Genomic DNA, 22940 nt, shown 5'->3' on the forward strand with positions numbered 1-22940 from the left:
TGATATGTTCTCTGGTTGAGACTTTTTCTATCTTAAAAAAGTCATACTTAAAAAAAACTCAAGATAGGGTTATATACATGGCAAATCTTTATCAACTATAAGATTCTAAGCTGGATAAAAGAATTAAAAATAACTTAAGATCTTTAAAATAACAGGAAAACGGAAATTATGATTTATAATTATGTTAGATGTATTTCTGATAAAGATGAAAAAAACAGAAAATAAAAAGTAATAGTAGCTAGTAATGAATTTTTAATAGACATCATAAATGAAAACTTTAAGTACACTCTAAATTGAATGACATGTATAAACTATTTTATTTATTTTAGCTGGTTTTATAATTTTATCCAAAATGATAATATTCCAATTGGCCACATTTATAAACCTTGACATTTAATCATTATCACTGAGTCAGATGCTAAAGATGTAATCTGAATTTGCAAAACGTATACTTCATTAGCTCTAAGGATAACCTGCTTAGTATTTAATCAGTCCAAAAACCAACCAATTAAGTAACTTTTGGATAAATGTGTGTGACTGTGGAAAGAAATTATCAGAGAAGTACAACAACCTGAAAAAGTCCAAGAACATTTTCAGTCCTGTACCTGCTATCTGGGATACTAGGCCATTAAGTAATTAACTGTAAAAATACTTACAGAAGCTGATCCTGTGCTAGACATAGGGATCCCTGTGGTCTTAGACTGATAGGCTACATCAATCCCAATAGTTCTTGGTATTATGCAAAGGTTATGGTGTAAAAGTCAGAGAAATATACAATAACATTATCACATGAAGGTGCATACTTCAGATTGATAAAGCAAAAGCTTTAGAATGCTTTCTTCCTTCTACCATAATCTCTAACCTCAGATTCCTCCTCGCTCCCAACCTGTTCACTGTCTCTCACCACATCTCTCTTTTTGCCTTTTCACCTGCCTCCCCTTCCATCCTCTCCCTTTGAATGTCCAGGTGGCACATTCTAACTGCCAGACCATATTACAACCCAACAGAGACAAAAAGAAGGAAGGAATAAACTTATGGTAGATACATTGAAAATCATTGTGTTTAGCGTAAGAGTTTTTATTCAACCAAGATTTTTAACTAATTCTTAGGTCTCCAATTATCATTCAAGGTTTCCCAGCAGAACCCAAGTTAAGTTAGAAGGAGTTTGAGAAGGGTACAAATTGCTGCTCTTGCTGGCTAAATTCTGACCCCTGACATCTTTCAGCCCCGCCCCTTCTGGATCTGTCTAGTTCAGCTAAGCACTGACAAAGGCCCAGCATCAAGGAGGAGGGAGAGGGAAGAGAGACCAGACAGGAAGACATGACATTTTTCTCCTCACCAGCATAAACCCACGGAAAGATGTCCAAGTATTTGTTTAGGACAGCTGATAGAATTAGAGAACTTGACTAAATGAACTTTAAAGACAAACATCTGAAGCGAAATTTTGTTATAGGGATGGTCTGCAGAGCAAAAACAAAACAAACAAAAAAATACTCCTAGATGACCAAACATGATTTCATGTCAAGAATTCTACTCCCAGTATTCTTATTCTTTGAGGTGCATTCTATGAAGAACCACCCTTAGGAGTTAAAAAATTTGGATTTAGTTGACATGCATAAAATAAGGGAAAACTAGTGCTCTTTCTTGTTCATCCAGCAGAGAGGGTCAGTTCTAAAGTAGTAGCAATCCCTGAGAAGTTAACATCCTGGGAACACCTAAAGAAAACACACACTAAAAGCAACATTAAAGCTTTCATTCTTATTTACACAATAACTCACTCTTTAGTTATTCAGAGATTAACTAAATTATGTTATGAGAAAGGAACGTTACATTTTAAAGAATTTACTTAGGACTTTATCCTTATCTAGGGCATTTTCAGGATCAGATCAACTAGTTATGAAAACAAATGTAATACCGTCTTGAAGTTATTCAGACGATGGTCCATAAAACATGAGCTCAAGTATGTCTGTCTGTTTATCTATCTGTCTCTCTACCTATCTGTCTATAAATGACAGATCCGAATGGGAAAATCACCACCCAAGAAATGACCACTTGACTTCTGATTCAGAGCCTGAATTGAACGCACGCATTGAAGTTCTATCCCAAACCAAAGGAAATGTTGGCACTGCTCCGCAGATAAGATTCCTTATACAGACACGCCAATGGATTTTTTTTTAAATCCCAAACTAAACAAATAAAGCAACAAATAAATACCTTGGGTATTCGCTTGACGCTGCTTCAAACCCCTACTGGCGCACTGGCGCTCCCTTCAAAACACCGGCTTCCTACACTGTCTTAAGGGTAAATTTCAAACCGGAAAGCAGAACTCCTAAAAAACAAAACAAAAAGAATAACAAAAATTAAGCAGATAGGCAGCTACTTCGTGAAAAAACCAGTAAATGTCTAAGAGGAGGGAAAAAAATGAATATTAACTCCTTACACTCTCTCCGGTGGGTCAAGAAGGAGCCGGCAGTTTTGCAAGAAACGCTGGGAACCTGATCCCCACGCCCTCTCCTCCCGGGCTGGGGCCGGCTCCCCGAATCCTAGAAATAGCCGCCGGGAAGGCCAGGCGCTGGGGAGCGCGCGGGCGCCTTTTGGTTGGGGAAACAGGAGGTCCCAAACCGGCGGCTTAAAATGTTAACAAGATCTGAATGTAAAAGACGTGGGCGCACTTACTCCGAAGGCAGCGTTTTCCTCCCCTCTCCGAAGCCCGCAGGGCGCCGCGGTGGATTATTTTTAGGGTGGTGGGAGATCAGCTGCTGCCTCCTATCGAGTTTCTCAATTGCACACACTGTTCTGGGCTGGGGCGGGCGCGGCGGCGGCTCGGAGGCAGGAAGCTGGGCAGCAGCCCCGAGCGCAGCGCCTGCGACTTGGAGACCCTCCCCACCCCCGCTCGGCCCGGCGTTCCGCTGCTCGGGAGCCGCCGCCGACTTGGGGCGCGCGGTGCCGAGATTTTTTTACAAACACCAGTAATTCGCGTCCCCCAGGCTTCATCAGACACCGAAACTTGCGCTGTGTGGTGCAATGATCCACCGGAGTCTGGTTTTTACACGTCAAAGTACGCAAGGCATTCCCTTGCATTTTTCTCCCCCGGGCTCTGTGTGCGCCCTTTCATTCAATCACACAAGGAAGCAGATTTGGGGGGTTCACCAGGTCCCCCCCACGGAGCAGACCAGGGCAATGAAGGGCTCTTTCCAGGCAGCAGAACCGGCTGCCGGGATGCATTCTTGGTGCTCGCGAACGTTTTACAGGAGCGAGGCAGGCTCCGGGCGAGTGACTGCCCCCGGGCACCTGCAAACCTCGGTTCCTCCTGCGGACCACGGGCCGCGCTCCCGCAGGGCGACCCTCCTCCGAGCGCCCCAAAGTGGGACTTGGGCTCCCACGGCTGCACAAAGAGTTCCCCCTACTCGTGCTCCCCACCGGAGTTAGAGAGATCGTGTATCCTTAAGAAGATAACGTGTTTAAATCACACTCACTCCACAATAACCCCACGACCCCCAGGACGCAAGCCATCAATTTTCTCCTAGACCACCTTCTTCAAGTACCACGCCGTTTTCCCAGGGACCAGTGCCCAGTGGGCTTGAAGGAAGCGCTGTTTTCAGCAACTGTCCTAAATCTGGTCAATGACGGTCAGGCAGGCGGGCTGCTGCCTCTAGGGCTCCCCGCGCCACCCCTAACCCAAGAGGCGCCGCTCCAAGGCCACGGCACCCGGAGCTGGATCCCGGACCTGAACCCTAAACCCCGGCGGCCCCCTGGCCTCTCTGACTGCGGGCAGAGGCCGATTCCCGCCCTGCAAGCCCCTGGGGATTTCCTCATGGGCGCCTCACTCTGGAAGGACGCCGCGTTCCCAGATGGGTGCCTGGCTCTGGTCAGCGACTGAAACTGGAACCCGTGGCCGCTAGGGGTCTGCAGGGCCTCGTGGGGCCGCACCAGGGAGGGTCCTCAAGGCTCAGGCCCTGCGGCCTTTAAAAGCTTGGCAACTAACTGCACCCCCAGAGCTGTTTGGGGGCGACACAGGCGCACAGGGAGAAAAGAGAGTGAGTGCTTCAAGATTGGGGATCCAGGTACTGGAACTAGGGAGCTGCAAATAATCCCCAGATACAGGCTCTGAGTGTGACTACACAAAACCAAGTTGATTTAAAAAAAAAATACCATTATTAAGATTATTTAGAATGATAAATGCTTATTGTAGAAACTTTGGAAGATATAGAAAAGTATAAGGGAGGCCAATGAGCCCCCAAAGTTATAAAACTACTGAAAACATTGTTATATTTTAACAAAAACAAGCCATATAGTGCAGTGCTTAAAAGCGTGGGTGCAGAAGCTTGCCTGCTATCAAATCCTGCTATCCCACTTGTTACCCCAGAGACTCTGTATATCAGTTTCCTCAACTGTTCAATGGTATAAGTTTTTTTAAATGCTTTATAGGTTTGATGTGAGGATAAATAATATAATTCCTTTAAAGTGCTGAGAAAGTATCTGCCGTTCAGTAAAAGCTAGTATTTATGTTATGGTTATTTTTTTTCTATGTATGTTTTATATTGTTGGCAATCACAAAACAATTTATCTCCTCACGGTATCTTTTAAAACAATTATTTCCTGCCCAGCCGGCATGGCTCAGTTGTTAGGTGTCCACCTACCAACCAGGAGGTCACAGTTCCATTCCTGGTCAGGGCACATGCCCAGGTTGCTGGATCCACCCCCAGTGGAGGGCGTGCAGGAGGCAGCTGATCAATGCTTCTCTCTCATCATTGATGTTTCTATCTCTCCCTCTCCCTTCCTTTCTGAAATCAATAAAAATATATTAATTTTTTAAAATACTCTTTCTTTAAAAAATGAAATAAAAACAATTATTTCCCAATAGTATTTTTAAAACTTTATAGAAATCATTTAAATGGCTGCATAGTATTCCATTATGTGGCTATCCCAACATTTTAAACCCATCTTCCTATTGTTAGGCAAAGAAATGCCAAATTTTCACTACCATATATAATTATATGATAAATTATTTTTATAACTTTTTTTGTATCAGATAATTTCTTTAAGATACCGTCTCTGAAAAGTGATTACAGAGTCAAAAGTAGTAATCAAACTTTCCTAAAAAGTTTGTACGAATTTCCCCAAACTGTATGAGATGACCTATGGTAACAGAATGAAATGCTTGGCCTCTCTGACTCCATCTTGTTGAAGCTTGCTTTGTTCCTAAGGCCTTTAGGTTAATAGTGTCTTGCATATAGACATAATAATCATTAGAAGAATACTGATTGTGGCGTGAGTTTTACAAAAACAGCCCCTTACCAGAAAGAGCCTCTCCCAAGGTGATAAGGGAACTATGCATTGTTTATCAAAGATTTTCAGGAACCTCCAAACCAGACTCACGTCAACTAGGGTCAACAGACTAAGTACAATCTTCCTCAGACCCCTCCTGGCACTCAGTTGTCTGTGATCCTTAATTACCTCTTGCCCCTCTCATTCCCCCCTTCCCTTGAACTCGGTACTCTCTTAAAATGAATTTGAGGAACCATTAGGTCTTTCATCTTCTCTATTGGTGCCTTCTAAATCAATAAACCATTCCTTACTCCAAACTCTGACATTTTGAGTTTTGGCCTTTTGAAGCATCAGGCACACAAACTTTGGACCGGTGATACTATTACACTTACACCTTAACTAGCATGGGATATTATTTTAATCTTATAACTTGACATTTAACATACAATTCTTTGTTATCTGTCAAATTCAATGTTTTTTATATGTCAAATTCAATGTGTGTGTTTTTTTTAAATATTCGTTAATCTTTGTGTTTCCTCTATTGTGAACAGCTTGGCCACGTACTTGTACACTGAATGGAATTTCTTATCGTTTACATGAACTTTTAATAAGAAAAGGATTTTAATCCTGTTTTACATATATGACAAATATTTTTTTTCAATTTGTTACATTAAAATTGATAGTAGTTCTGCCTTTACAAAAAAAATCACAATAGTTTTCATACATTTTACAAATGTATGAAATGTATGAAGATTTATTAGAGCACACACCATTTGCTAGATCTCCTGCTGGACACATAGGTCAGTGATGAGTTAGACCTGCAGGGTCTCGGCTTTCATGGTGTTTCCCTGCAAGGCAGCAATTTTCAACCTTTTTCATCTCATGGCACACATAACTAATTACTAAAATTCTTCATCACACCAAAAAATATATTTTCCCAATCTGACAAAAAATAAGTATAATTTTGATTCATTCACACTGGATGGCTATTGTTGTGTTGGTTGTTGCTATTTTTTTTTTAATTTGACAAATCTAAGGGAAAAGAGGTTAGTGCATGTTTTAAAAATTCTTGCAGCACACCAGCTGAAAATATCTGCACTAAGGCAAATTTGGTTCTTTTTGCCATTGCACTGTATTCCAATACTTTATTTAACAAATATTAACCTTTATTTATATTTGTTTAAAGGGTTTTTAACTTGATTCTGAATTTATTTTGGCATATGCCATTGGATGAGAAAAGTTAATATTGTATTTGTTACACCAACACCACTTAGTTAATAATTCTTTTCTTCTGCCCTGATGTATACCATCTTGGTTATATACGTATAACTAGTCTCTATATATAAAAGGCTAATATGGTAAGTGTCCAACCATCTGACCGGTCGCTATGACGTCCACTGACCACCAGGGGGCAGACGCTCAATGCAGGAGCTGCTGAGGTGCAGTGACTTGGCAATGGCAGTTCTCGGGTGAAATACTCTGAAACCAGAGAGGAGGGAGCCCGATTCCACCTTTGGCCATGGGTTATGTTGTTGCTGGGGCACTGTCAGCCCCCAATCTGGTTTACTGCACACTGGCATTTGCATTCCACACCCTGTACAACAGCAACTTTGAAGAGTGACCTTTCACACTCCAGGACCCCTCGGGGGATGTCGGAGAGCCAGTTTCAGACCGATCCCCATAGGCCAGGCCAAGGGACCCCACCTGCTGGAGGGATCCCCGCTCACTCCACAGACACCTGGCAGGGACAGAGGGAGGTTGGCTCCAGGGCGTGTCTGGCCCATCTCTCCCAGTGCTGCCCTGTCAGCCACCTTCTACTTAATTTCCTTTCAATGTGTACAAATCCATGCACCAGGTCACTAGTTTATAATAGTAAGATTTGTTTCTGGACTATATATTCTGCTAAATTGATGTTTTTCAATTTTTCTATGCACTTACTATGATCAGATGTATTTCATTTTTATAGCTTTAAAGTATATTTTAACTCTGGGAGTGTCAGTTCCCTTTTTATTCTTTACAAATTTATCTTAGATCTTCTCTTTTGTGAGGACACAGTAAGAAGGCAGATATTGGCAAACCAGGACACTCACCAATAACTGAATTTGCTGATGCCTTGATCTTGGACTTCCCAGCCTCCAGAACTAAGATATAACTATTGTTTAAGCCACCCAGTCTTTGGTAATTTGTTAAGCAGCCAAACAACTTGCTTCTCCTTTTCAAATATTTACAGCTTATTTTTATTTTCTCCTGAAGGTTATGAACTCTAAATTCCAAAATGGTGTTAAACAATAAAAGAAGACAAAACATCCTTGCTTTTATTAGAAATATATACAATATATTTTAACATCAACTTTGTTAAGTATAATCTTTTATAAAATAAAAACCATCTATTATACAGGTAAAATCCAAAATGTTTGACATAATTGTGATCCCAAAAATATATAGAATATTGCTTTTTTAAAACACATTTTTATTGATTTCAGATAGGAAGGGAGTGGGAGAGAGAGCTAGAAACATCAATGATGAGAGAGAATCATTGATTAGCTGTCTCCTGCATGCACACCCTCCCCCCCCCCCCCCCCCCCCCCCAGGAATCAAGCCTGCAATCTGGGTATGTGCCCTGATCAGGAATAGAACCATGATTTCCTGGTTCATAGGTCAATGCTCAACCACTGAGCCACACTGGCTGGGAAAGATATAGAATATTTTATTTCCCCAATAAATTTTCCTGTGCCTCTGACTAGTCATTCTTATCTTCACCCACCCAGGGTAACCACTGATCTGAGGTCTTTCACTAGAGATTATTTTAGCCTTTTCAGAAATGTCATGTAAATGTAGTTATATAGTATATATTCTTTTGTGGTCTGGCTTCCTTGATTAAGCATGATATTTTTGAGATTCATCCATGTTGTTACACGTATCAGTAATTTATTCACTTTTATCACTGAGAATTTCATTATATGAATATACCACAATTTGTTTACTCATACTTCTGTGGGTACATATTTGAATTATTTCAAGTTTTTGACATTGATAAATACAGCTGCTGGAGATGACCAGCAGACACTGAGCAATGGATGATTACTCTGACACAGGATTGCTGTGAAAGAGAGGGCTAAGGGACTGACTGGCTAAAGGAACCAGACAGCTTCAATTGCCTGCCTCATCAGGCTTTTATTGTAACAGCAGTTTGAGATAAAGTTTATCTTTTAGATACAATCAGTAGGGTAAGTAATCTTGGGGGGTACACATGTGTCTGCAATGTCCTTTAAGCAAGGACACCTAAAGATTAATCATAAGGATTCCGGTGAACACCCGAGGGTCTGCACATGCACAGACTTGTTTGGAAAGGTCAAGGAACAATTAGGAGTGACTGCCTTCGGCCAAACTCCCCTAAGTCGGAATTCCGATAAACAGGGCGGGCCACCTTCAGCCCACTTCCCTTTTCAGAATGTCCTCCTTACAAACTTTCCAACCAAGTCTCCTGTGCTTCCCTACATACAGCTTCAAGGAAAGTTTTGTAAATGTAGTTTTCATTTCTCTTGGGTAAATACCAAGCAGTGGATTTGATGGGTTATATGGCAACTATACATAAACTTCACAGAAATTGCCAAAATGTTCTCCATAGTGATTGAAACATTTTACATTCCTTCCAGAAAAATATGAGAGCTCCAGTTGCTCCAGAGTCTTGCTAATATTTAATATTGGCAATTTTTAAATTTTTTATTTTAATCCCTCTATTGGGTGATTGTGGTTTTAATTTAAATCTCTCTTATGACTAAGGATTTTGAGCATAGATTTTCATGGGTTGATTGGTCATTCATATATCTTCTTGTGCTAGGCATAATTCTAAGATGACTCTCATGACCTTTCCTCCCAATGTTATTCCCATGATTACATTATGTTACATAGAAAAAAAAGTTTTTCCCAATGTAAGTAGGGTTACAAATCAGTTGATTTTAAATAGGCAGACTATCCATGCAGCTTAATATAATCACATAAGCCCTTTTAAAGCAGAGCATTTTCTTTTTCATATATAATTTTTTATTGATTGAATGATTTTATTGTATTTTATTGATTGAATGATTTTAGAGAGTGACATCAATTTGTTGTTTTACTTATTTATGCACTCATTTGTTGATTCTTGTATGAGTTCTGACGGGATTGAACCTACAATCTTGGCGAATCTGGATGATGCTCTCACCAACAGAGATACCAGGCCAGGGCATTTTCTGAGACTGGTAGTAGAAGAGAAAGTCAGATATAGCTGAAGAATAAGATGGATTTGATATGAGAAAGGGTCTCTATTGTTCATATGAAGAGGGCCACAGGATAAAGACTTGAGAATGGCCCCAAGAAGCTGAGCACAGTCCCCAGTCAATAGTCAACAAAAAATGGGAACTTCATTCTTACAACCATGAGAAATTGAATTGTGACAAAAAACTGAATGAACTTGGAAGTGGATTTTTTTCCCCGAGACTCCAAATAAGAACCCAGTCAAACCAGCCACTTGAAAGACACTAACCAAGGTACCCAGTTGAGCCTACTTGGACTTCTGACCTTCAGAAATGTGATATAATAAATGGGTATTTTTATAAGCCATTTAGTGATATGTTATGGCACAAAAGAAAATGAATGCACTTCTTTCTTGAAGTATCTGTTCAAACTTTTACTCATTTTGTTTTGAGTTGCTTGTTATTAAAATATATACAACTAGAGACCCGGTACACGAAATTCGTGCATGGAGGGGGGGTGTCCCTCAGCCCAGCCTGCCCCCCTCCAATCTGGGACCCCTCGAGGGATGTCCGACTGCCCGTTTAGGCCCAATCTTAAACGGGCAGTCGGACATCCCTCTCACAATCCAGGACTGCTGGATCCCAACTGCTCGTCTGCCTGCCTTCCTGATTGCCCCTAACCGCTTCTGCCTGCCAGCCTGATCAACCCCTAACCACTCCCCTGACAGCCTGATTGATGCCTAACTGCTCCCCTACCAGCCTGTTTGCCCCTAACTGCCCTCCCCTGCAGGCCTGGTCACCCCTAACTGCCCTCCCCTGCAGGCTTGATCGCCCCCAACTGCCCTCCCTTGCAGACCTGGTCCCTCCCAACTGCCCTCCCTTGCTGGCCATCTTGTGGCAGCCATCTTGTGTCCACATGGGGGCAGCCATCTTGTGTGTTGGAGTGATGGTCAATTTGCATATTACTCTTTTATTAGATAGGATAGAGGCCTGGTGCACAGGTGGGGGCTGGCTGGTTTGCCCTGAAGGGTGTCCCAGATCAGGGTGGGGGTTCTCTTGGGGCATGGGGTGGCCTGGGCCAGGGGCCTGTGGTGGTTTGCAGGCTGGCCACACCCCCTGGCGACCCAAGTGGAGGCCCTGGTATCTGGGATTTATTTATCTTCTATAATTGAAACTTTGTAGCCTTGAGCAGAGGCCAGGGCAGGCCAGGGTGTGCGGAAAGCTTGGCTTTCTCCGTCGCCGGGGAAACCCAAGCCTCCTACTCTCTCCAGCTTTGTGGCTGCTGCCATTTTTGTTGGGATTTATTTACCTTCTATAATTGAAACTTTGTAGCCTTGAGCAGAGGCCAAGGCAGGCCAGGAAGCTTGGCTTTCTCCATTGCCGGGGGCAACCCAAGCCTCCTGCTCTCTCCAGCTCCATGGCTGCCACCATTTTTGTTGGGATTTATTTATCTTCTATAATTGAAACTTTGTAGCCTTGAGTGGAGTCCAGGGCCGGCCAGGGTGTGTGGGAAGCTTGGCTTCCTCCATTGCTGGGGAAACCCAAGCCTCCTGCTTGCTCTGTGGCTGCAGCCATTTTGGTTGAGTTAATTTGCATACTCACTCCTGAGCGGCTGGTGGGCGTGGCTTGTGGGTGTAGCAGCAGTATGGTCAATTTGCATATTACTCTTTTATTAGATAGGATATTTCAATACAGAGTTGTAACTTTTTAAAACATATTTTAAATACATCATTTGTCAGCTATATATATTGAGAATATTTTCTGCAGCTAATGGCTTATTTTTTCATTTCTTAATGGTGTTTTTTTAAAATGCTTTAATTTTTATCAAGTCCAATTATCAATTTTTGTTTGTTTAGTAGTTAAATCTTTGCCTTTTTGCCATAAGAATTCTTTGTCTACCTCTCTTTGTCTATTTTGGCTGCTGTAACAAAATATAATAGACTGGGTAACTTACAAACAGTAGCAATTTCTCACAGTTCTAGAGGCTCAAAGTTCAAGATCATGGTGCCATCATGGTCAAGCAGGGGCTCTCTCCTGGGTCACAGACTTCTTTGTGTGTGTGTGTGTGTGTGTGTGTCCTCACATCACAGAGGGTTTAGGGGTCTCTCTGGAGTCTCTTTTCATAAGGGAATTAATCCCATTCATAAAGACTCCACCTTCATGACCTAATCACTTCCTAAAGGTCCCACCTGCTAATACCATCTCCTTTGGAGGTTAGGATTTCAACACATAAATTTTTTGGGGGGGTGGGGGGACACAAACATTTAGATAATAGCACAACCTTAAGGCCATTTTCTCCTACATCTTCTAGAAATATGAAATATGGGCACAGTTTTTATGTTTGGGTGTAGGGTCTACTTTGGATGTAATTTTGTATATGGTATGAGATAGAGATTGAAATTTGTGGGGGGGGGGGGCTTTGAGAAGATTTTTTATTTATTTGTTTGGCAATGTCTTCATTCAGTTTTGATATTAGGATTTTGTTGGCCTCATAAAATGAATTTGGAAATATTTCCCTCCTCTGTTTTCTGGGGTAAAAATTGATAAGAGTATTATTTTTTCCAAATGTGTATTTGGAATTTTCCTTATAAATGGCTTTTATTTAAGAACTTAATTTCTTGACAAGATATAGTGGTACACAAATTTTCTATTTTCTCTTTCTTCTTGTGTTAGTGTAGATAATCTCTTCTTTGAAAGGAATAATTAAGTTTTAAATGTCTTGACACAGAGCTGTTCAAACTATTTCCTTAGTATCTTTTTGATGTCTTATAAGATTTTTATTGATATCCCCTCTTTCATTCTTAATCTTGATAGTTTGCATTGTCTCCTGTGTTTCATTGATGAGTATAGCTTGAGATTCGTCCATTTTATTTAGCTTAAAAATGATTTTTATTGACTTTATATTTTCTAATTTTCTCTGAAATTTCCTCTTTATTCACTGTTTATTTAAAATTGTTTTATTTGCCAATTATTTGGAGATTATCCAGGTATCTTTTTTAAGGGGGTTTATTTAGATATAGTTTATATACAGCAAAATCTAACTTTTAAAGTTTACAGTTCTATGAGTTTTGACAAACATATACTGCCATGTGGCTGGCACCACAGCCAAGATATAGAATTTTTCATCATCAGCTGAAGTTGAGGAAGAATGAGGCTCAAAAAGTCTCCCAAGCACTAAGAACAGCATGTGCAGAAGAAACTCAGAAGCTGATAAGGCTTCTCACGCTTGAAAAACTCTAAGTAGCTTCATGTGGAGTAAATAAATGAAGATAAAGTGAGTTGGAAGGATTGCTAGAGACTGGTTTGTGATAAGGATGTATTTCAAGCTAAACAATGTGAAGCTTCTTCCCAGGTTTCCTAAGCAAGCATGAGATTCTATGACCAGATCCCTACTCTAAAAAGATCTCTCTGTAGGCAATGTGGAAGACAGACTGGTGGGGATGAGATGGAAACAGGATGCAAAACAAGTGAGAGATGGTGAAGGCCTAAATTGCCACTGTCACAGTGGGACAGAGAACAGAACACCCTTTCGGAAGAATAATGCACCAGACAGTTCCTTAATTACCAAACGTTGCAGCCTCTTTTAGTCTTAATCCTGCCTGGCTTCTCTCTACCACTTTGACACTCCTAATTGTCTTCCTTTTTGAAAGTTTACTTCCTTTGTTTTAACACATCAAACTCTTCCTTCTGCGAAGGCGAAAAAGGGCTAATTCCAATGTAACCCTGATATTTGGGGGATAGTGATCTGAATCCATGCCAGCAAGCTCGGTGTACATTCTTGATAACCTATAATTAAGTCACTACCTCCTTCCCAGATACTGGTCTTGCAGAACCGCTTACAGAGGCCACAGGGCTGCGGACAGTGCACTGCCCTAGAGGGAAGGTTATTAATGCTGGCACCAGGCCAGACCATCAGATATGGCCTGGAGACCCCCAACACCTGGGGGCCTTCTTGCAAGGTCTGCGAAAAGGACCCGAAGCATAATCCATATTTGCGGGACAAAGACCACAGGGAGATATAAAGGAAAGCCCCATGCATGTTCCTTCACTCAGATTTGGAAGGCTGTTCCCTGAGTCCGCCAGTGCATTAAACAGTGTCCCTCCTCTTCTTTGAAGCATCCTTGGTTTTCTTTGCTCTTCTGCAACACTTCTAGTAGTTTACTTTTCCTCAGTCCCCTACAGAGACTCCTTCACTACTTACTCACTACATTTAGTTGCTACTTTAGGTTCTCTTCCTTCATCACCTCCTATACTCTTTAGAAGAGAACTTATTCACCCTCATGGCTCTGAAACAGGAATTTTTAGGGATGAAAAGACAGGTTTTATGAAATTTTAGAAATCAAGGGGACCATGGAGGAAGCACAGGGCTGCAGAGCAGCAGAAGGTATATTTCCATTGAATAGGGAAACTGAAAAGCTGCAACAGGTACATTTCCATAGAATGAGGGAGCTGGGAACAGCAAAAGGTCTATATTTACAAAATAAAGAGAAGGAAGCCCTTCATCCAGAAGGAGAAGAAGAAAGCCCAAAGAGAAGAGGAAAACAAATAAGGAAGGAGTTGGGGGAGAACCTCACATGCCCTATGTGAGGTTTGACCTTTGAGCTCAGGAGTTACTATAGTAACCAGTCTAAGGGAAGAGTGACCAATCAGAGGAGATATCAAGGCACAAGGATCTGTAGCCTTTATAAGCCATAGGGAAAAGGAACTCTGTGGGACCCTCTCTCCCTCCCCATGTGGGAGTCTGTACTTGTTCTTCAATAAATCTCCACCTTTGTCTAAAACATTCTTCTCTTCCTCACCCTACTACTGAACATGGCTTGTCAATTATATTCTTTATGCCCCATGAATGCTGGTTGTTAGATGTTTATTGAAGTACTGGAGGCCCAGCGCACGAAATTGTGCACGGGTAGGGTCCTTAGGCATAGCCTGTGATCAGAGCCATCTTCTGCCCGCTTGCCGCTCGCCACCACTCGACGCTCACCATTTGCCGCTGACCGCCACCCACTGTCCACTGCTGCTTGCTGCTGCCTCCCACTCATCAGTCCCCAGTCCTGCCCCACTGCCACCTCCCCCCATTCACCATGGTTCCCTGTTTGCCATACTGTGATCAGGGGGGAGGGACCAAGAGGTGGTCAATGCACCTCATGGCAACTGGTCGAGTGGTCATTCTGGTCATTATGCTTATGGTCGCTGGCCTTTTATTATATAGGATACTTGTATTATACTTTTTTATATGTCTCTCTTCACATGAGATTTTGAACATTTTGTAAGCTAGGTCTATGTTTCCTTTAATTCTGTAGCTTCCAGTATCTATTGCACTATTCTAGTAATTGTCCTTTTTTATCCTTTATTTTGCTATGGTGTTACCATAGGTTGAGTAAGGCAGAAAAGAATAGAATAAACAAGTATGGCCCTGTGGTACCACAGGAATGGCTTTGCATGGTGCTGAGTAGCCTCCCATGGGCTTGGTGGAGTTAGCCTTGGAGTCAAACTGGAGGGTGTCTCATTCCAGGTGGGCCATAGTGAGCACCAAAGTTCAGGTGCATGTCTATGAACAATAAGAGGCATTAAGAAACAGTGGCATCCACTTGCCACTAGGGTTTTTACCTAAAGTGTATCCATGACATTATCTTCTGATTGTTTGATAGTAAATCTCAATGATATTAACTTCATGACGACTGATTTCTTTGAATTTGGTCAGGCAAATCCAGATGTGTTGTTTATTTCTTGGTACAAATTCAACACTGATTGGGTGAAACAGAAAAAGAAAAGAAAATATTATGTAAATGAGAGCAAGTATGAAAAATGTAGATAGAAAATGGGACAGGGATCTCAATTCTTTATTTGTATGCTGGCTCTAATATTTTAAAATTTAGTAAAGACATGATTGTTGGGAAATCTAAATATCTTCACAATTGGTGATTCATACTTTTGTTATTAGTTAAATAAACTATTTCAGGAAACTATACATTTTTCTTTATTCAAACTGAATATAGTAAAATTATTTTTACTTCTAATATATAATAAAAATAAATAAAATTAGATCTTGCTAATTTGAGTATTGTAATCATTTTAACTTATTTGCATTTGGAGTATTTCTCATCAGACTTATATTTAACCATTTTAAGGGTGTTAATTAAGTGATTCAAAATGTAAACTGCTTTATATATGTAAAAAGAAACTTATATGCCAGAGCCGGTTTGGCTCAGTGGATAGAGCGTCAGCCTGGGGACTGGGGGGTCCCAGGTTTGATTCTGGTCAAGGGCATGTACCTTGGTTGCAGGCACATCCCCAGTGGGGGGTGTGCAGGAGGGGGCTGATCGATGTTTCTCTCTCATCGATGTTTCTAACTCTCTATCTCTCTCCCTTCCTCTCTGTAAAAAATCAATAAAATATATTTTAAAAAAAGAAACTTATGAATACTTGAAATAATATAGTATTTATTTTTTATTTTGATTTACTTAATGTCTTTTTTTTCCATTACCATTTATCTTCCTAATGCCTTCTTCCAACTCCACCCCACAATCACAACACTGTGATTCATGTCCATGAGTTCTTTCTCTTTTTTTTCCCCCTTTGTTGCTCAATCCTTCTATGCCCTCTGCCTCCCCACCTCAGTATTTCTTATATAATCTTTTAAACAGACATCCAGAGATCCTATACTAAATTAATTAGCATTAATTAAAGCTCACCTTGAAACAGGAATTTCAGGGGTAAAATAGGATAGGTTTAGGAAATTTTAGAAATTTTAGAAATTAAGGGGACCATGGAGGAGGCACAAGGTGCTGAGCAGCAGAAGATATATTTCCATAGAATAGGGGAGCTGAAAAGCTGCAACAGGTACATTTCCATAAAATGAGGGAGCTGGGAACAGCAAAAGATCTATATTTACAAAATAAAGGGAAGGAAGCCCCTCATCCAGAAGAAGAAGAAAGCCCAAAGGGAATAGGAAAACAATAAGGAAGGAGGGGGGAGTTACTATAGTAACCAATCTAAGGGAATAGTAACCAATCAGAGGGGATATCAAGGCACCAGGATCTGCAGCCTTTATAAGCCAAAGGGAAAAGGAACTCAGTGGGACCCTTTCCCCCTCCCCACATGGGAGTCCATTCTGTGGGAGTCCGTACTTGTTCTTCAATAAATCCTTTGCTTGGATTCATTCTTCAACTCCGGCGGACAAAGAATCCGGATTCCAGTCCAGGGGAACACCATGCGTTCCAGTCCAAAAATTCCGTCTCAATGTAATTGCTTTTCCTTTGTGAATTCTATTTTTAGTTATTTTTCTTAAAACTGGCTTTAATCTTGAATGCATTTAAATTCTTTATAAGTTAGTAGGCAGAATTCTAGAATTAATTTCTCATTAATGCTATATAGTATGTGAGATTTGTTCATATCCTAGCGAGCATGTTTAATATGTCTAACTAACATTTTTCTGGATTCACCTAGGCAGTTATGCACAACTTAACAAAGGAGATATGCTCTGGAAAAATGCTTCCTTAGGTGATTCTGTCGTCGTTCAAATGTCATAGAGTGCACTTCCACAAACTTGGATGGTAAGGTATAGCCTACTATTGTAATTGTCCGGACTGTACTTTCATAGGACTGAAAGCACAGTGGGTTTGTTTGCAACAGCATCACCACAAAAACATGAATAATCGCGTGTCAGCCCTGATAGTTGGCTTCTCTCTTTGTAATGCAAATGTATGACTTAAGCTTTGAATTATGAGGAATTAAAAGAGACATCCTCTTAAAACCAGGGGCTATCTCTGTCTCTAATAAACACATTGCCAGTCACTGGACCAGACAAAGAGCCTGGCTGCCTCCCCCTACTGAGGCTCCTTTGTTTAAAATCTTAATTGATTTCTTTAACTGACCACTTGGGCCAGTTGTTTTTTCTCTCCTGGCACTTCAGATTCCCACTCTCATGTTTCAAATTCAGCAACAAAGAGTAAGCCCTTGCCTGGCCAATGTGGCTCAGTGTTTGCGCATTGACCCATGAACCCAGAGATCACCAGTTTGATTCCCTGTCAGGGCACATGCCCGGGTTGCAGGCTCAGTCCCCAGTAGGGGACCTGCAGGAGGCAGTCGATGGATGTTTCTAATCTCTATCCCTCTCCCTTCCTCTTTTTTTAAAATCAATAAAATGTATTTTTTAAAAAGAGCCAGCCATTAAAACCCTAGGCCCCCATTCTCAGCCCCAATGAAAGCAGAATCTTGGGCCTGTCCGTCCTCTCCCCATAGCTGTGTGCTTCCTAGGGCCCATATGCTCTGGGTCTGTAAGTAATATCAGTAGACTCTTTTTTTCTTCAGTGTTTCCTGGTGGTTTAGTTAGGTCGGTCCAGTTGTTTGTAACAGTAGTACAGAAGGGGAGCTGTGAATGGGCCCAGGTGAATGCCCTCAGTTACTTGTAGAAAACAACATTACTATGCGCAAACTGAAACCTGCTCAAAGCAGTAATGCTTTGGACTATGATTGCCCCCACATCATTAGGCAACAGGACTTTTTCAGCTCTATTATATCTTCATGAACCTAGCAGTTTAATCCAAAGAAGTCCACATAGATCAAAATTTCTTGTTGTCTGTTGTTTCAACTTAAAAAATACATACAAATCTTGTACTTTACACTGTAACATCACCACCACCACTAACAAACCACATCCATTTTCTAAATCAGTATGTTCCAGCATCTGACATTCTGTCTGAATTCAATGAATATTTATTGAATGACTATATAATACAGCTAAATTGGCATTAATGGGGAAAAATACATCTTCCCCGATCTTCGAGTAAAATCAATGCACTAGGAATACGCCCCATTGTTATTGGTGGAAGTGGAGTTCTTGGGGTGCCTCGAGGAAAATAATTTCCTGAGGGCCCCACAGCAGGCTAGGATTTCATGGAAAGCTTTATTGATGATATAAAATTAAGGGGGTTTCCCTCCACGGTCCCAACTCTGTCCGTTTAGCCATGGAAAAAGCCCAATCTTGTCTTGAACAGGGCCAGAATTAAGGCCACTGCCTGGAATTTTTGCTCCATATTAAAGTCCAGTCTAGTCTAGTACGTGCCTAGCTTAGCTTGTGTTCCCAGCTGCAGTCCATTGTGTGTGGGGTCCACATGGCCTTGGGCCATGTGGTTGCTTAAAGCCACATGACTGAGGAGAGAGAACAGGTGAGTGCAGATCATAGAGCTAGAGAGTGAGAGGGAACAAGAACAAGTGTGCAAGACAGAGGGAACTCTTTGTGGATTTTAACCAGGAAATTTCCAAGATTTCACATGCTTACAATGGCTCCATCCTCCTAGCCAATCATCTTTTTCCCAGGCTAGACTGACAGGCAAGCACCCTGACTATGTCACCCTGACTTCACTCTACATGTGCCCACCTTCGCCTTTGTTTGATCCCCTCCCCCAGTGATCTGCAGGGATGGACCAGTGGTTCCCTGGAGAGCTTGAAGCTGTACCTTCCTGATGGAACTGCCCAGGTGACTATGCTTATAATGTCTGGCCTTCCCTTTGCTTTCTTTTATTATTATTAATAACTAGCTAATTGTGACAATAACATCATGATTACTATGTCATGTCAAGTGTCTAATTCACATATCCCAGTTTGAGAAACATGGTGGTGTAATGGCCTCACAAATACTTTTAAATACAAATAATGATGCTAAATCATGGTGCCAAATACAGCTCTTGGGCTAAGGTAATTATAATTTAACTTCAATCTTTATTTTCTTATTGAGTTAACCATGGGCCAATGAAATCACTGACTCAACAGTCAAGTCCCAACTTTCCACCCAATAGGGTTTTTTTTTTACTGCCTCTCTTCTCTCTGCAGATGGTTTTTGCTTCCTTTGTCCCAACTCTGTGAAGTAAAAAGCTAAAGCAATCATCCTCATCACGTAGGTAATAACTGAAAGTATTGGGGAAAAAATACAATTATACAGATAATCTGCCTGGAAAGAAACAATAGAAAACTTCGTTACCTTTACTAGCCTGTCTGGAAGGAACAAGGATTCACTTCTCTGTTCGTGAAAAGTAACAATAATAACAAGCAAACTGAGTAATTACTATGTGTCAGGCACCAGGCTAAGCATGTTACTCAACCTCACTATTATGCTATCCACTAAGTATTTAACAATTCCTTCAATGTTGATAAACTAATAAGAGGATAATTACATTTCTCGCCACTCCCACCATCAACCCAGTGGTGCTGGGAATATAACCGGAATTATCCCCCTTGCCCTTGAGAACACTACAGAGTGGATTGCTTCATAATTGCAATAAGAGTTAGACATAATTTTGGAGGGTAGTAGGGAAATCCCAGAATATTTATATTTATCATGAAAAAATTCTCCATATTTTTAGGACTTCAACAAAATCTAAATCTATATGTGCATATAGATTTTTGTGTGTGTGTATGTGCGCATGTGTGTGTGTGTATGTGCGCGCGCGCGCGCGCGCGCGTGTGTGTGTGTGTGTGTGTGTGTGTGTGTGTGTGTGTGTGTGATTAGGGTGCCCTATCAGCATAATAAAAATGTAAACTATCTATAGTATATTCATTTTCTCTCTCTCTCTCTCTCTCTCTCTCTCTCTCTCTCTCTCTCTCGATTCCTCAACTAGGCCCAGTTCCTAATTCTCTGTTTAATTTCATTGGTAACTCAGATTTGAAGCATTGAAGGGATCTTGAACTCATTGCTCAGTTTCACTTATTCTTCCCCCACATACAGTTATTAATTAATTTATGTTATGTTTAGCAATGACTTCCATCTGCCTCTTTCTTTTCTCTCTGTCTCCCTTCTCTCTTAGAGTCTCATTAGTTATTGCATCAGCCTCTTAATTGGTCTCTTTCTGCCTATATCATTCAACATGTACATATTATATTCATCTTCCTAAAATGCATCTTCAGTCACCTCATTGCCACATTCACACAACTTTCATGACTCACTATGTCATTTAAAGTCCTCACCAGGCTTGCCTCGTTAACCCTTTGTATTCCAACCAAATTCTACCGCTTTCAATTCCAGTGCACACCCCTGCTCTTTCCACCTTATCGCCTTGCCTTTGTTCATCCAGCTGCCCAAATAATCTCTTTTCTTTTTCTTTCTGAATCCTGTCTGTCCTCTTTCCTAACATCCCATTTTCTGCATCACCCAACTGTGGATCTAACTGCCACATAATAAATATCAAATTGATTGCTACAGCCTTTTGTTTCTGTAATTGTAGTTATAACAATTCCTTTAGCGTGGCTTTTGCAGTGTTTCCCCAGCATAGCATAGGCTCCAGTTCTAGTCAGCATACTCCTATCCAAATCAAGTCCCAGCCAGCTCATTCCTCCTCAAATCAAGATAACTTAGAAGGCAGCAGTCTTAGGAGCTGCTACTTCTTTTCTTCTCTCTGCAAGTGCAAAGCATAGATTTCCTAAAGAACAAATGAAAAAAGGCCAGTGGAGTCTCATCAAACAAGTAGTCTTCTATGATCTCTTAAATCATGTCCTTACTCTCACTAACCCACAGCAACCTTCATAGAGAATTTTATATTCTCCTGCCCTAAGTCTTTTTAAAATGAGAACAGAGACACAAGTAAAGAGAAACCCAGAAGTTAAGAGCAATGAGCTGAGTTCTTTGAGAGATATCATGAGGACACTAGTAGATGTGAACCAATACGATTTTGGGTCAGGTATATTGTTTTTCAAGCAGTGAACTTTGTTCTGGATGATACCATAGTTAGCATGAGCCAAGCAATAGAAACCAGAGAGCAGTTTCTCCAGAGATGGTTTATAGGAATTAAGGATATTCAAAATGTTTATACAAAACAAAAAAGCATAAATAAGATCTATATTTATATTACTAAGAATTTTCTAAATCTGGAAATAGACTCATGCATGTGCATTTAATACTGAATATTCAAAAGCTCCTATTGTGGATGTGAATACAGATGAACTTCCTTAAGAAACACTGTAAAAGGACATAAGGTTAGAGTAAAAAAAAAAAACTTTTAAAAGAACATGATGTTTCTGGAACAGCAGATCACAGAGGCTAATCTGGGAAACAAATCCTGAGGTCATTTAATAAATTTAGATAAGCTCTAAAGATTCTATTGGGTCAGTCACATGCAACAATTTTTTATTATTTTGCAAATGTGAACCATTTAAAGAATACATTTCCTTTTTCTCTGTGATTCATATGGCAAAAAAGATATCTCTCTTAAGCCAAAGAAAGTACAATTCATTAGATCTTGATGAAAATGAAGTCCTAAATATTAACAGGTTGGTTCCACCAGCCTCACAGAGCATTTGTTTCTTGAAACAAAGAGTATTAAGATTTGAATTGATTTATTCATTCAACAAATATTTATTGATTGTCTACTATGTGTCTCACATGTGGCAAGAGAAAATAGCATTGAGCAAGGTAGATATACCTTCTGTCTTTCTAGAACTTTATTTTTTTTATTTTACTTATTTTTTTATTATTTTTTAAAATATATTTTATTGATTTTTTACAGAGAAGAAGGGAGAGGGATAGAGAGCTAGAAACATAGACCAGCTGCCTCCTGCACACCCCCTACTGGAGATGTGCCCGCAACCAATGTAAATGCCCTTGACCTGAATCGAACCTGGGACCTTTCAGTCCACAGACCGACGCTCTATCCACTGAGCCAAACCGGTTTCGGCTCTTTCTAGAACTTTAAATCTAACAAGAAAGAAAACCATTAAATAAAAAACAAGAAACATTTTAAAATAAATTTGTGATAAATATTACAAGGGGAAGTAGGTCTGTCAGACCAGACCTAGTCGGAAGTTTTCCTATGGAAATGACAGCTAAGCTGTAGCTAAGAGGATACAGAGTAAGCTGGGTGAAAGGTAAGAGGTTAGAGAAAATCATCATGTTCTAAGTCAAGAGGACTTATGCAAAGGCCCTGCAGTAGAAAGGGATGTGTGTCTTTGAGGCACCAACAGAAGGCCATTGGTTAAAAGTATAATAAGTACAGAGAAGAGCAACGTAAGGTGAAGCAGAGTAGGCAAGGCCTTAGGAGATTACAATAAAGATCTTAAATTTTATTCTAATATCAATAAAAAAAACAATCAGCAGGTGAAAATTTGGGTTATTTCCTCTTTTTAAAAATATATATAAGCTTATATAGAGCTCTTTTGTACTCATCTACATTCTTGCATTGAATTATTATTTTTTAAAATATATTTTTATTGGAGAACCAATATGGTGGCATAGGTAAATACCTGAACTTGCTGCCTCCCACAACCACATCAAAATTACAACTAAAATACATAACAAATATCATCCAAAACTACGGGAAAGCTGAAAGAGTAGAAGTACTACAACTAGAGAGGTAAAGAAAAAAGCACATTGAGACTGGTAGGAGGTGCGGAGGTGCGGAACGGGGCTGGCACCTGGGTGTGCTGCTTTTTTAATCGGGAGAGAGATAC

General features: G+C 40.6%; 1 protein-coding gene across 5 annotated transcripts in view; it reads right to left on the reverse strand.

The window, feature by feature from the left end:
• ABCC9 (ATP binding cassette subfamily C member 9) overlaps positions 1 to 22940 on the reverse strand; it is a 147086-nt gene that overhangs the window by 114714 nt on the left and 9432 nt on the right. For 2 of the 5 annotated variants that reach the window (XM_079775597.1, XM_079775593.1), the window contains exons 1-2: positions 2677 to 2795; positions 2215 to 2329 (exon numbers count right to left, since the gene is read on the reverse strand). The gene's annotated coding sequence lies outside the window, so the exon portion shown is untranslated. The other 3 variants (XM_079775596.1, XM_079775595.1, XM_079775594.1) reach the window with 3 other exon arrangements.

This window comes from Cnephaeus nilssonii, assembly GCF_951640355.1.
Source record: "Cnephaeus nilssonii genome assembly, chromosome: 6".
Lineage (NCBI taxonomy): Eukaryota > Metazoa > Chordata > Mammalia > Chiroptera > Vespertilionidae > Cnephaeus > Cnephaeus nilssonii.